Consider the following 13,075-nt stretch of genomic DNA (forward strand, 5'->3'; position numbering starts at 1 on the left):
TTAACAATTAAAGCCAGTGGCTGACTAACTACCCTTAGGCTTAACCTTTATTAAAACCCTTCCTACCCCGGTTCTACTCCGGGGACCAACCATAGAAATAGAAATGAGACTAGAAGCACGAAAAGATTGTGGTGAGATGTACGAGTTAGAAGACTGCCAGCATTCTTTGTGGGAGAACGCCATCTATTTTAAAATATTTAAAGTTTCAATTTATTTTTAATAGATGGCGCACTCCCGCGTGGATTAGTAGCGATTTCACTATCATAGCAGCCTTCTAGCTTGCCCGTTTTCCTTGAGATTACCGGATAGCGCAGTGGTTCTAGACTAATATCTATTTCTACGCGACCAACTACCTTTTGGCAAGTCCCGGGTCTCTAGTGATTAAGCCTATTGGTTAAAACGCCACTGATTAACGCCAATGTAACGAATTCCAGTACGAAATGGAGAAGAGCGTGAGTATCCTCGCTGATCTTCGACTAGAGTTTAATTAAAATGTCGGTCCTGCCCGAAGCGATACACGCGGAAGGAACAGAATCCGAGGGCCTAAGAGCTCAGTAAGATTAATAAAATCCTACAGAGACATATCCATTCGAGAATCGAGAGTGGCGTTGGTGGGGCTAAGTGTGAAAAGAGAAATTTTTCTTCCCCCTCTCGGCTCTTTAGCGAAAGTTTTGATAGTAATCTGGCAAAAGCGGCGGCGTACGGATGCCGCGCCAAAAGTTTAATTAGAAAGACACATACGGCCGTCCCTTATCGCTCCCCAGCATCCTATTCGAGAAATCCTATCCGCGGACGGGGTTAGCGTTCTCAGTACGCTTTTAAGTCCGAGGCTTAGCGGACAGCGGGGTCGAAGGCGGCGGAAAGGGTAAAGCCGCCGTATCGTCTCGAAACGCTCGACTATTTAGGGTCTTCCACGTAAGCCGGGATCTACTTTCGGAGTTGTTTTGATAAGTCGAGCTGGAGGATCTAACGCGAGCGGGCTGCGACTGAGATTAATTTGTTTCGGCGAGCGCTCTTTTCCCTTTACGAAAAGGACTCTTTTTCATTTTTAATTAACGCCGAGTCACCCTATCGCGTGGCCGAAAAGTCTCGTAAACAGGTCGGGAATATTGTAGTTTCATTAGCGACAAAGTCTGCCGAGCTTGTCAAGATATTTAAAACGAAACTTGGGGTGTAAATGTAAATTTTCCAGAACCGCCGTCTATACGGAAATTTAATTAAAATTAAAATCACAGCGTCGTATACTGTCGGAATTGAAGGTGTTAAAATTAATTTTCAACGGAATAGCGCCGAAGTGGAAACAAAATTTGGTCAATTCTCTAAGCGTCCGAAGAGCCCCGGGTAGCGCGCTTGTCCCTGAACACCGACGTTCGTAAAAAGTGGCGAGGTCAATCGAGACAAAATAGATGTATTTAGGGAGAAAAGTGGAAGAGGCAATCTCGAATACCTCCGGGAGAAAGCGCGTTTTCTAGCTTTATTTTTTCCTTTCTCAATAAGACGGCTATTAAACCTGCCAAGATGAAATAGCGCTGGCCAGAAGAAACTACCCCCCCCCCCCTTTCCTTTTCTTTCTGCAGCGCGGTTTTTATGTCGGCTGTAAATAATTCTTTAGGCCCGTCTCCGGCGCTTCCTCGCTGAACAGGCATTTACTCTATTTCTATGGGAAGATCCCCCCCGAGTGACGCGCTCCGAGAGCCTCTTTCTAAGTAGGCTCGCAGCCCCCACAAAAGAGAGGCTCGTAATTCTTCTGGCTTTGAATGCGACCGAAAAGATCCTCTCTCTCAAATACAAAATTATACAAAGAACCGTCCCGTATACATAAGTAAGTACAAGATCCATCCCACTCCTCTCTGGCGGGGTTACTGGACCCTTTTCCTGGGCGAATGGCTATGCCATTGTAGGGCGACATTGGAGCGCGGATCTTTCGTAAAGCGTACAATGGACCCAAGGAATACTTTTACTACATATACGAAATAATATTATAAATAAAGACTATTAAAACTTTAAATATTACCGACTGACAGAATGTTGGAGTTTGCTACTCACTTAAAACAGTAAAATTTAGCGAGTTAAGTGAGTTAAATTTCGAAAATAGTAACCAAAAAGTGCTTAGAATAAAAGAGTTAACAATGCGCGAGAGATTTTATTTACAAAAACAAAAAGCCTGACTAGTTTCGGACGCGGTATTTGTAATTTTTGTGTATTTACAAAATTCACAGACCTATACCTATATAACGTACTTAGTTTTTTAGATTAATGTTATTAAAAGTTTTTTTAGAACGAAATAATTTATGTAGTCTACTCCTGGTCCTATAGGTCGCGATTTAAACAAATATTCGTGGCCATAGATTTTTGAATGAATATGCTTCAGTGGTATTTAGTTCTATTGGATTTTTAGCAAGTTTGCTGGAATCAAAATTTATTTTATGATTTAATTGTGATGCCGATTTCTCCAACCAAAAAGCTACTAAATAATTAGGAAACCAACTTTTTAAATAGTAAGTAAATTACTAGTTGATGGGAGCGCCAAGATGAGCGGGTTAAAGGCCTAGGTTTTCTTCTGCCTGTTCCCCTTTAAATTAGGCCAACATGTTCTGCGGTTGGCCTACCACCAGGGTATTTGTGCTCCACTAAGTTAATTTAAAGGGGGACAGGCAGAAGAAAACCTAGGCCTTTAAGGTACTAACTGGCGGGCTTTTTAAAAATAAAATAATTTTTCCCATAACAGAGATTGTTTCCGTTGACTTTAAATACGACTTTAGATAGTTTTCTAAATATCAGGCTTACTACAGGAATATAGAGCCATTTTATAGGGAATTATAGTCATTTTTAAGTAAATATAGGGAATTATAGTCATTTTTAAGTAAATATAGGAAATTATAGTCATTTTTAAGTAAATATAGGAAATTATAGTCATTTTTAAGTAAATATAGGAAATTATAGTCATTTTTAAGTAAATATAGGAAATTATAGTCATTTTTAAGTAAATATAGGAAATTATAGTCATTTTTAAGTAAATATAGGAAATTATAGTCATTTTTAAGTAAATATAGGAAATTAGTCATTTTTAAGTAAATATAGGAAATTATAGTCATTTTTAAGTAAATATAGGAAATTATAGTAATTTTTAAGTAAATATAGGAAATTATAGTAATTTTTAAGTAAATATAGGAAATTATAGTCATTTTTAAGTAAATATAGGAAATTATAGTCATTTTTAAGTAAATATAGGAAATTATAGGAACATTCATGTGAATTTATAGGAAATAATAGGAATAATTTTAATAAAAAGAAAAATGCTTTTAAAGGAACTTAAGGTTCATATTACATTTAATACGAAACCCTTACAGACTTTGTGACTAGATAAATACATTTAAAGGAAAAGTCCAGGTTGGGTAAAACTTGGGTCTATTTGAAAGATAATGTTTAAATAAACTCAAATATATCAGTCGTAAAATTGTATCTTTTTTTAATGACGAGAAATTAATTTTTAAACGAGCCAAATTTACCGCCAAGCGAGCTGCCATTTTTTGTTTCGGGGTGACGTTTTAAGACTTTAATCACGTGCTGTTCGCGATATAACAGGTTTTAAGAGCGCTCTGCAGGGTTGGCAAGAGCCAGCCAGACTGGATTAAACCACCCTGGTTTAAGCCGGATTTAACCACCAAATAAAATCCATGGTTAAAACCACTTTTTTTATAAAAAAATTGAGAAATTAATTAGAAACATTAACAAAACTTAACCTTCACTTTTTGTCGCGAGTAATGAGAGCTAACATATAAGCAATTAGGGTATCTTAAAATTAATTTTGCGCGTGAAAATACGCTGCCATGTTAGGGTATAAAAGCGGGTAAATAAGTCTGCTATACCTCACAATGTAAAGGTACTGTCACGCGCAAAAACGTAATTTTTAAATCGGGAAATTTGAGCAATGAGGGCTTGATATAAGCAATTTTCTCATTTTTTATTAATAGTTTTAACCGGTTAACACCACCGGTTACAGCCGGATTTAACCATACTGGATTTTTCAATTTTTAAAAAAGCCGGTTTTTTGCCAACCCAGGGAAGGCGAAAGAAAGTGGCAGCTCGCTTGGCGGTAAATTTCGCTCGTTAAAAATTAATTTCTCGTCATTAAAAAAAGATACAATTTTACGACTGATATTTTTGAGTATATTTAAACATGATCTTTCAAATAGACCCAAGTTTTACCCAACCTGGACTTTTCCTTTAAGTATTATTACATTTTCGTTTTAAAACACCAGCCAGCCGTACAAGCCAATGAAATTAGTACTTTGTTTATGAGCGCCTTTTATCGAACTTTAAAACTATATTGAAAGCAAAGCGCGAAGTACGAAAAATATATCGAAAAATAATAAAATATAGGAAAATTGACAAATTATAGGAAGACAATCGAAATATGGGAAAAATTCGAAAATATAGGAAGTGTGGTCACCCTGGATATAAATACTACGAAAAACAACAACAATTCGAAAAGTGATAAATAGTAACTTAATTTCGAAAAAGTGACTTTTAGTAACTGAATTTTTTTAAAAAAGTGAGAAAAGTGACTGCTTTAATTATTATATGTAATAATAAAAGTGTGAAGTGGGGAATGGATAGGCGGTTTGCCCGAAAAGTTGCGTTCATTGAAAACTGCCTAAAATCTGCGGTTTCATTTTTATAGTTATCGTCTAGAGCAGCGATTCCCAAAAGGTGTTCCCCGCTGAACCCTGGGGTTCCGTGGAAGGGTTACATGTAGAGGTCGGCGTTTAGATAAGAATTAATCACTATCTTTTTTTAACCACAAACGACGATTATCCGAAAAATAAAATTATTTTTTGCATGTTAAATCCCTTTCTACCCGTGGATATTATCTGTTAAGTTTTCTGTTTTGCCAACCTCTAGTCACAACGGCCATCTTTGTTTGTGTCAAGAGTCTTTTAAGATAAGTAAAAAAAATGAGTTGGGGTTCCGCCAGAATTCGGTGGATCATTTAGGGTTCCATAGCAAAAAAAACGGGAACCGCCGGTTTAGAGGGATGCTACTCTAGTGAGTAAATTATACGCTTCTGTTATTACTTAAAACTAACTCATAAACTAATCTTCATTCCATATAGAAATACTTCAATAAACTAGTCTAGTGGTGCCTTGGGTATTAGCTGATTATTATTATTACATAAATATTTGATCTTTTTTAATTAATAATAATTTCATAGATATAAAACTGTACAACAGCCAAAAGATAATAAAAATCCCTTCACTTTACGGAAAATCCCTAAAAATATCATCCAGCCCGGGGAAAAAAATCCAGAGCTATAAGTTTATATTTATATCCTCCTTTCGCGAGTTTCGGGTCGAAGCTCGGCGGGAGGGCCGCCGACCAGGGGAAGAAGGAGATCCTTCGGCGCACATGTGGAGAGAGAAAGAGAGAAGGGGATTTCCAAGACCATCAATCGCCAGCGCCCCCCTCAGCCGCCCCATCTATCGGCGCCCCCGCGAACTACGGCCTTCCCAGTCGCGACGGGGTTTTCTCGATGGCCCGTATACTTCCAACGCAACCTTACCCCGAGATCCCCCGCTGCCAGCCAATGTCGCCCGACTGCGGACGGACTCTCGGAGTGACCCGAAACGCTCGATACGGAATCGGCTACCCCGTCTCGGTCGCCCCGTCCCAAACCCGCTGGCGAGCGAAACAGCGCGGCCGTATAGGAGACGTCGATGCGAAAGGGGGTAATAAGGGGGCGCGGGAGCAATAATTTATCCGTCGCTCGGACTCGGCTGGTTCAGCGTGCGCCCTGGTAAACGGAGACTCGGCTTCGAATCCACTCTCAGGGCTGGAGCTAGCGTCGAATTCTCCCTTGGCCTATTAGCCGCCATAAATCAACCCAGAATTCAGCGCGCCGAGAAGAAATTCGGACGTGCATCTGCCCCCCCCCCCCCTACACCCGGTTCCTTCTCTTCGTCGTATAGCGTATACGAAAATAACGGATACTCTTCGGTATCTACAGGCTGGGTCGAAGAGTAACAGTAAACGCGTGGGTGGCTGGGTGAGGAATGCCGCTCGCCGAAGACTTTGACACATTCCGAGGAGAAGAAGAAGCCTTTATCTACGCTCGGTAATAATAGACCAATTCGTGAAGCCATAAGGAAAACGATGACGTTCGTTAAATATTTCGAAATTTGCCAAGCGGTCACGGAAGAGGTTTTAAAGATATAATAGGGAAATAGTTGAGTTAAAAGTTGCTTTTTCCCTTTATCACTCTAACAGCGCTCTGGGATCACCCTGGTGGAGCGATCCGCCTTGTAAAAGGAACCCGAACTGTCATCCTAGTGGGTTCCGAACACGTAGAAGGAAACCGTTTCCTCAATTTTTCAAACAACTATATTAAACTCATTTATTATTAAAAAAAACACAGAACTTAATTTTTGTCGTTAGAAGAAAACTGGTAATTACAATAAATATTAGAACTTCCCTATGTAAAAATAACAATCAAGATTTGGAGAGCTATATTAAAGTCTATAACGTTGTGGGCGTCAATCCATATGAATATATATACACGCATATATAAATCCGCTGGTATCATTTCCCCCGTTGCCACCCCCCGTATCTGTCGAGATACGCGCGGTGGAAGGCAGTGACACCCCTTCTCAAAAACTGTCAAGAGCACAATCATTTGAAGGGCGGGCCCTATTGCTGTCCCCCCGGCCCAACTATATCCAGCACCAGTACACTTTCCAGCTAATAACTTTAAGCGTCATGTTAAGCTTATACCTATACCAAGTTCCCAAAAAAGTGTCGGGGGGGGGAGGCGAAAAATGCCCGGGGTGGCCAGCGGAAAAGTACTCTTACAGGAGTTTCCAGCCACCCTTATCCGATACGTCCTTCAAACGCCGCGAGACGGGGTACAGTCTACGAGGGCCAAGATTGGGACGAAATGTCGGATGGGGTTACGGCATATCGCGGGTGGGGAGGGGCGGGAGAGTTATGGGCCTACGCACAATAGCGCGGGGAAGAGCGCGTTTATATGGCGAAGGCCCCGAACGAAATTTCAGCTTTAGCCCGTTCCGAAAATTACTTTCTTGTCAGTTTCCATCAAAAAGCGACGAGCATACTCCCTTTCCAGGCCCTTTTCGACTCGGCCCAAAACATAGATACCGCGCGTCGCCGCCTTACTAGACACTACACTGGAGGCAAGACGGCGGGTGAAGTCTCTGTCTAGCACGCTGTACCCGGGCCTCGGGTTTTTTTCTTATTTATAAAACATTCGAGCAGCCAATATTCCTTACTCACGTACTCGGCCTCGGAATTCTTCGCAGCGCGGCTCCGTCGAGAGAGGGCGTTCTTTGCATATTAAATTTGCCAAAATATACGCCTCAGACATCAGCGCCGAAACTACCTCCCTAACTACAGCCCGGGGACTCAGACTTCCCTTAAGCCTATAGTCGACCGCTACTTTCGAAGTAATTTCAAAAACGCCGCCCAAAATAAACCCAACACGAATAACAACAATGTGACCAAAACAAACCAAATAAGGCCGATTTGACGCTTACGTTCCGGGGGTCCGATTCTATAACTCTGCTTAAAAATAAGGATTCCTTACATAGGATACATCCTTATTTCGCTCATAAGGAGAAGATTCTGAAAAATCCGTTTTTAACCGAAAATTCGTATTCTACTCCCATTCTCCTTATGAGAAATCCCCTCCTTTCGGAACGTAAAGAGAAAAATATAATCCTAATAACGTGACGTATTTCCTCTAACTCTACCCAATGGGGTTTCGATCATTTATCTTTTACTTCCTGTTAGCAGCCGATTATTATTAGAATAAGGGACGAGCAGGGCCCCCACTCAAATCTTCAATTTTCTTATAGGAAAAATAGGATTATTTTTCTAAAAATATAGGACTTTATAGGACTATTTTTACAAATTTATAGGATTTTATAGGACTATATATGCTATTTCATTTACTAACTTTATGCATTTAAAAACGAAATCTATATTTAGAGAAATAATTTATTTGATTTTTACCTAAAAAATAGAAACTATTTAACCATTTTATCACCAAAATATACTAGTAGCTAACCATGTTAACAATAACAAAAGTATAAAAATATACTAGTATAGACTAGAATGACTTGGTATATGAATATATCCTATAGCTAAATCTAGCAATTTAACTGAGTGGCTGGATTTGAAATGGGCAAAATATCAAAATTATAGGATTTTATAGGACTTTTGCTATAAAAAGGTCTTGACCAATTTTGCCCGTTGGTAGCAACGCACAGCGTAAAACCTTAAGGCAATAAATACCTAAACGAATTGCGAAGATTAATACTTGTTCTTTTGGATATATACTAGACTACACTTACTTTAGTGTCTACGGGAATTGCCAACGCGTGATTTAATAATAATAATAATAATAATCAGCTAGGCTAATACCCAAGGCACCACCTTAGGCCTAAGTCATCATGCGACTTTTGAAGCCCTTAATTCAGGTGGCCGGGTTACAATGCGTAGGAGGGTGGTGGCAAGCCCTGCATGTCACGAGATCGAGCCAACAGCTCCCTACACTAACTATTACCGTTAACCTAGACAAGTTTTTATGGAAGGGGAAACCGAAGAACTCGGGGGAAAACCCCTTAAACCAGATTTCTCGAAAGATACCCGGCTAAACTTTCCCAAAGCCAATAAACTATTATTTTTTTACACGAAAAAACCTTTTAAAAGAGATTCACCACTAAGCAAATCTCGTCTAATAATTTAATCCGCATCGGCTCTAGCAGCTAATCGCAAAATTTCAAGCTCAATCTTTAAAAATGCGGAAAATAAGGATAATTCTTGAGCTTTTCTGCTCCTTAATAAGGGCAATTTTTCTTAAGGATCGGAGTAGAATTTAAAATTTTAAGGACCATTTTTGATCCTCACGATTCATAAGGAGAGTTGTAGAATCAGACCCCAGGTATTTAAAGGAACGATTCAACGAAAAAATAAGAGATTTCTAGTAATTTAAACGAAGCCAACGGTGAAAATCCAATAGGATTAGTCGTATAGTTTCGAGGGAAGGCTGTCGCGATGTTTGCCAACGACACTTTCATTACGAGTTTCACGCGAGGAGTTCGCAAACAAAGAATGTTGGCGCGCCCGCGAGAACGAGAGCGATAAAAGAAGATGAGGATTAGAAGAGGTTTGCCGGGCCCGTTATAAGGGCGAGTGGATAGCCCCTACATCCCTGCCGACTCTTTGCTCGGGGCCCAGGCGAGCGCGGAGACCGAATATTAGCCGCTCTGCCATCCGCGGCCGAGTTGTGTTTACCGCGAGCGCGGATCGAAGCATTCCCTCTCTCCGCGCGTGTGTCTGCATCTTGAGCTTCCCCGCCAGTCCCGGAGGCCTAATTACGATCACGAGTCAATATTATACAGGCCATTTCTGGCGACGGGGGTGCAAAGAGGTAAGCGGGAACGGCGCTTCGTAGCCTCTGGCCAACACTTTCCCCGTTTGCTTAGCAAGTACGGACTCTTTCAATACGTCGAGATCCCTAAGGCTAGGCGTCCACTGGCTATCCGTTTCGTATCCGTCCTGCCTTCCACGAAGCATTGTCTCCGTTACGTAGCAAAGGCTCGTGAAAGGTAGGATGGAGACGTTACGAAGAGCAGTGAGCGCCTGGCTTAAAACCATTTGTTTCGGAGTCTATCGTTCAGGTTTATTATATAGTTTAACTCAGTGGCGTACGTAAGATCTCTCGGTTTTAGCCGGTATCTAGACCATAGCAAAAACACGCCGTTCTGTTTACGGGGGAAAAAGTTTCCATTATTTCCACAAGCACTATATAAACAATACTTTGCGGGTCCTGGCTCTCGGAAATATTACTTCTTGGCGATTTCCTGGGAGAATGATTTATTTAAACGCCTATTCGATCAAAGTAATATCAGTACAAGTTGGTCAAGATAAAAGAACTCTGTTGTAATATGTTTCCCAAGACAAGATAACTTCAGAATAAAACCTAAATAATTCGTAAAAGTGTTTGGTTGCTGACGAATGTATATAGGGAGCTAACAGTTCTACGTCACACTACGTCACCCATGCTCTTATCTATTGAAAAAAATCTACCCAACATGGCGGCCCCAGCCAAAGCTACGGAGTGTTAGTTCCCTATAGCAAAATATCAGGAAAATAATAAGGGGGAAATAGGACTGAATATGAACCAGATTTTTCGAAATGCGAACCTTATCAAACCCCAAAAATTTATTACATTACACAAAATTGACTAGTGTACTAATTTGCGTTGATACGCCTCAACTTGGATAATTTTGTAAACTGCCCTTAAACAGAAGTATAGAACAGGGCCCCCACTCAAATCTTCAATTTATTTATAGGAAAAATAGGATTGTATTTCAAAAAATATAGGACTTTATAGGACTATTTTTTCAAAAGTATAGGCTTTTATAGGACTATATATGCTATTTTATTTACTAACTTTATGCATTTAGAAACAAAATCTATATTTAGTTAAATAAATCTTTGATTTTCACTAAAAAAAATAGAAACAAGTTAACCATTTTATCACAAAAATATACTAGTAGCTAACCATGTTAACAATAACAAAAGTATAGACTAGAATGACTTGGTATAGGAATTTATCCTATAGCTAAATCCGAGGCTAAATCTAACAATTTCACTGACATTATTAGTGGCGGGATTTGAAGTGAGCAAAATATCAAAATTATAGGATGTTATAGGACATTTTTGAAAATATAGGATTTTATAGGAATTATAGGACCTCTGGGGGCCCTGATAGAAACATTTTAAGACAAAGGTGAATTTCTACAGATTTATTGAAAAAAAAGGGTACTTAAGGGCCAATTCACCATTTCGGGGTAGATTATGGACCTTGAACAATTGGTTAATAAACTTTTAGAGGTTAACGGTAATAGTTAGTGTGGGGAGCTGTTGGCTCGCGTGGCATGAAGGGCTTGCCACCACCCTCCTACGCATTGTAACCCGGCCACCTGAATTAATGGCTTTAAAAGTCGCTAGATGACTTGGGTATTAGCCTAGCTGATTATTATTATTGTTATTATTAATTTAACAACAAACTGATAACAACGCACCTCTACCAACAGTTTAAGAAGTAGTGTGCAAAACTGGGATGCTAATAATTTGAAAAAGCTTAAATAGTGTTAACGTTTTGTCATAATGCCAGCGAATAATCTTCGCCTATAGTGTTTATCGAAAATGGCTTATTGATGAAATTCGTCTGATCCGCGAGTTGAAAGAAATGATTCCGATAATCAATACAGCCCCCACTAACAAGCCAACACTTCTTATCTTTTATTTTACCGCTGGTCAATTTGTTCGAGCGTCGTATATAATGTATACGAAAAAGAAAACGTTTTTTTCGATAGCAAGATCTCCAAAAGCGTATTTCCGTTAACAACGGCGAATCGAGATCGATAAAGCGCCAGATAATATCATTTAAGAGTTTGTTCGAGAGTTAAGTCTGGGGTGGCATCTTACGTCAACAAGGATGGAGCTTTCGATACGTTTCGAAGTTCCCCTTCTAGCAGGAGGCCAAAAGGGGACTACGACAACGATATATGCAAAAACACTTATTGCAAAAAATTCTCCCTCTCCAGATTTAGACAAGTACCCGGAGTGCAATACGCGAAAAAGTGATATTTTTTTGATCTGCCCTCTTCTTGACTTTAGGCGCGCTTGACGGCTTCGATATTACTTTTTATAGGATTTACGGCTTCGAATATTCGGCTTATGACGCGGGGGGAAATTCGACTAATATTGAATAAATCTTACGAGGATGCAAATTGAATTTAAACCCACTTTAGAAAGCTTTAAAAGGGGCTTATTACTAAGGCTAGGCGCCCACTGGCTCTCCGTTTCGTATCCGTTATGCCTTTCACGAGGCATTGTCTCCGTTACGAAGCAAAGGCTTGTGAAAGCTCGGACGAAGACGTTACGAAGAGCAGTGAACGCCTGGCCTTAGTTTACATTCACGACGTTTTCAGACCCAGACGTTTACGAAAATCGAAGACACGGGAATGAGCGATTCGAGTAAAATAGGCCCAAAATAATTGCCCCTCCCCTCACTGAACTGAAACCGATCGCGGAACGGAAGGCGATACGTGGATGGTTCTATTTTTCGACACCTGCCAAGGGTTATGTAAGCACGTACTCGAGAAAATTGGATAATTATTAGAGAACTGTCATTTCTACGGAGGACGTTATCCGTACCGAGCTTCCGACACGTCTCCCAACGATAAATTTCATACAACGACAGTTTTATCGATGATGGCGCAATTGGCGCGAGTAGCCGTACGCGATCGTTATTCTAGAAGTTCAAATAATTGGGGAAAACATGTGGGAATTCGATTTGTTTGGGCGAACACTTTTAAATTGTCGAAAACAATAGACGATTCCGAAAAAGATCGGGGGTCACATGATTTGGTTATTTTCTGTTGTTAAAGCACGGCCAACTTTGATCTCTCGCCCTACAGCGACCAACCCATTCGTCGAAATTCCGTGAACAAGGATTTTCCCCCTATAAATTGTACTAAAAACCTGTAGGAGTTCAGCGCCACGCTCGTTTTTACATTGGCTTCAATGAAAAAACTATTCGAAAAATAATATTCCGCTAGGGGCGCTCAAACCATACAGATATCTTTCGCTTATATGTTAACATAGAAACTTCAATTAATGGGTTGGCCGCTGTAGCGAGAACAGTGCGTGTTCAAAGTTGGCCGAGGTTAAAGTATTTGAGCACGCGTTTCTTTTTTCAATTTTAAACGCGCGTGCAAATTCGCGTAAGCCACAATCTACTAATATATTAAGAGCGCGCTCCCAAAAAATTAACTCTTTTGTACATGTTTTGTTTGATATTAGGTGTTTTTTCCCCGCCTATTCTGGGTTTTTTGAGCAGGTTAAAAAGTGTAGCTCTATGACGTCTTTTTACTCCAATTCTATCTTTACGAAAAAAAATATAGTTGGAGTAAGAAGGGAGTAGTTAAAGGTTAAAGGTTATTTATTTTCCGTAGCAGCCGTAGTTTTCTTTTAAGATGGCGAC

At 40.1% G+C, this 13,075-nt stretch overlaps 1 protein-coding gene across 4 annotated transcripts in view; it reads right to left on the reverse strand.

Annotated features, from left to right (window-relative positions):
• hth (Meis homeobox homothorax) overlaps positions 1 to 13,075 on the reverse strand; it is a 162,435-nt gene that overhangs the window by 32,688 nt on the left and 116,672 nt on the right. The window lies entirely within an intron of this gene.

The sequence above is a fragment of the Leiobunum rupestre genome, chromosome 7, assembly GCF_980474605.1.
Source record: "Leiobunum rupestre chromosome 7, qqLeiRupe1.1.hap1, whole genome shotgun sequence".
Lineage (NCBI taxonomy): Eukaryota > Metazoa > Arthropoda > Arachnida > Opiliones > Sclerosomatidae > Leiobunum > Leiobunum rupestre.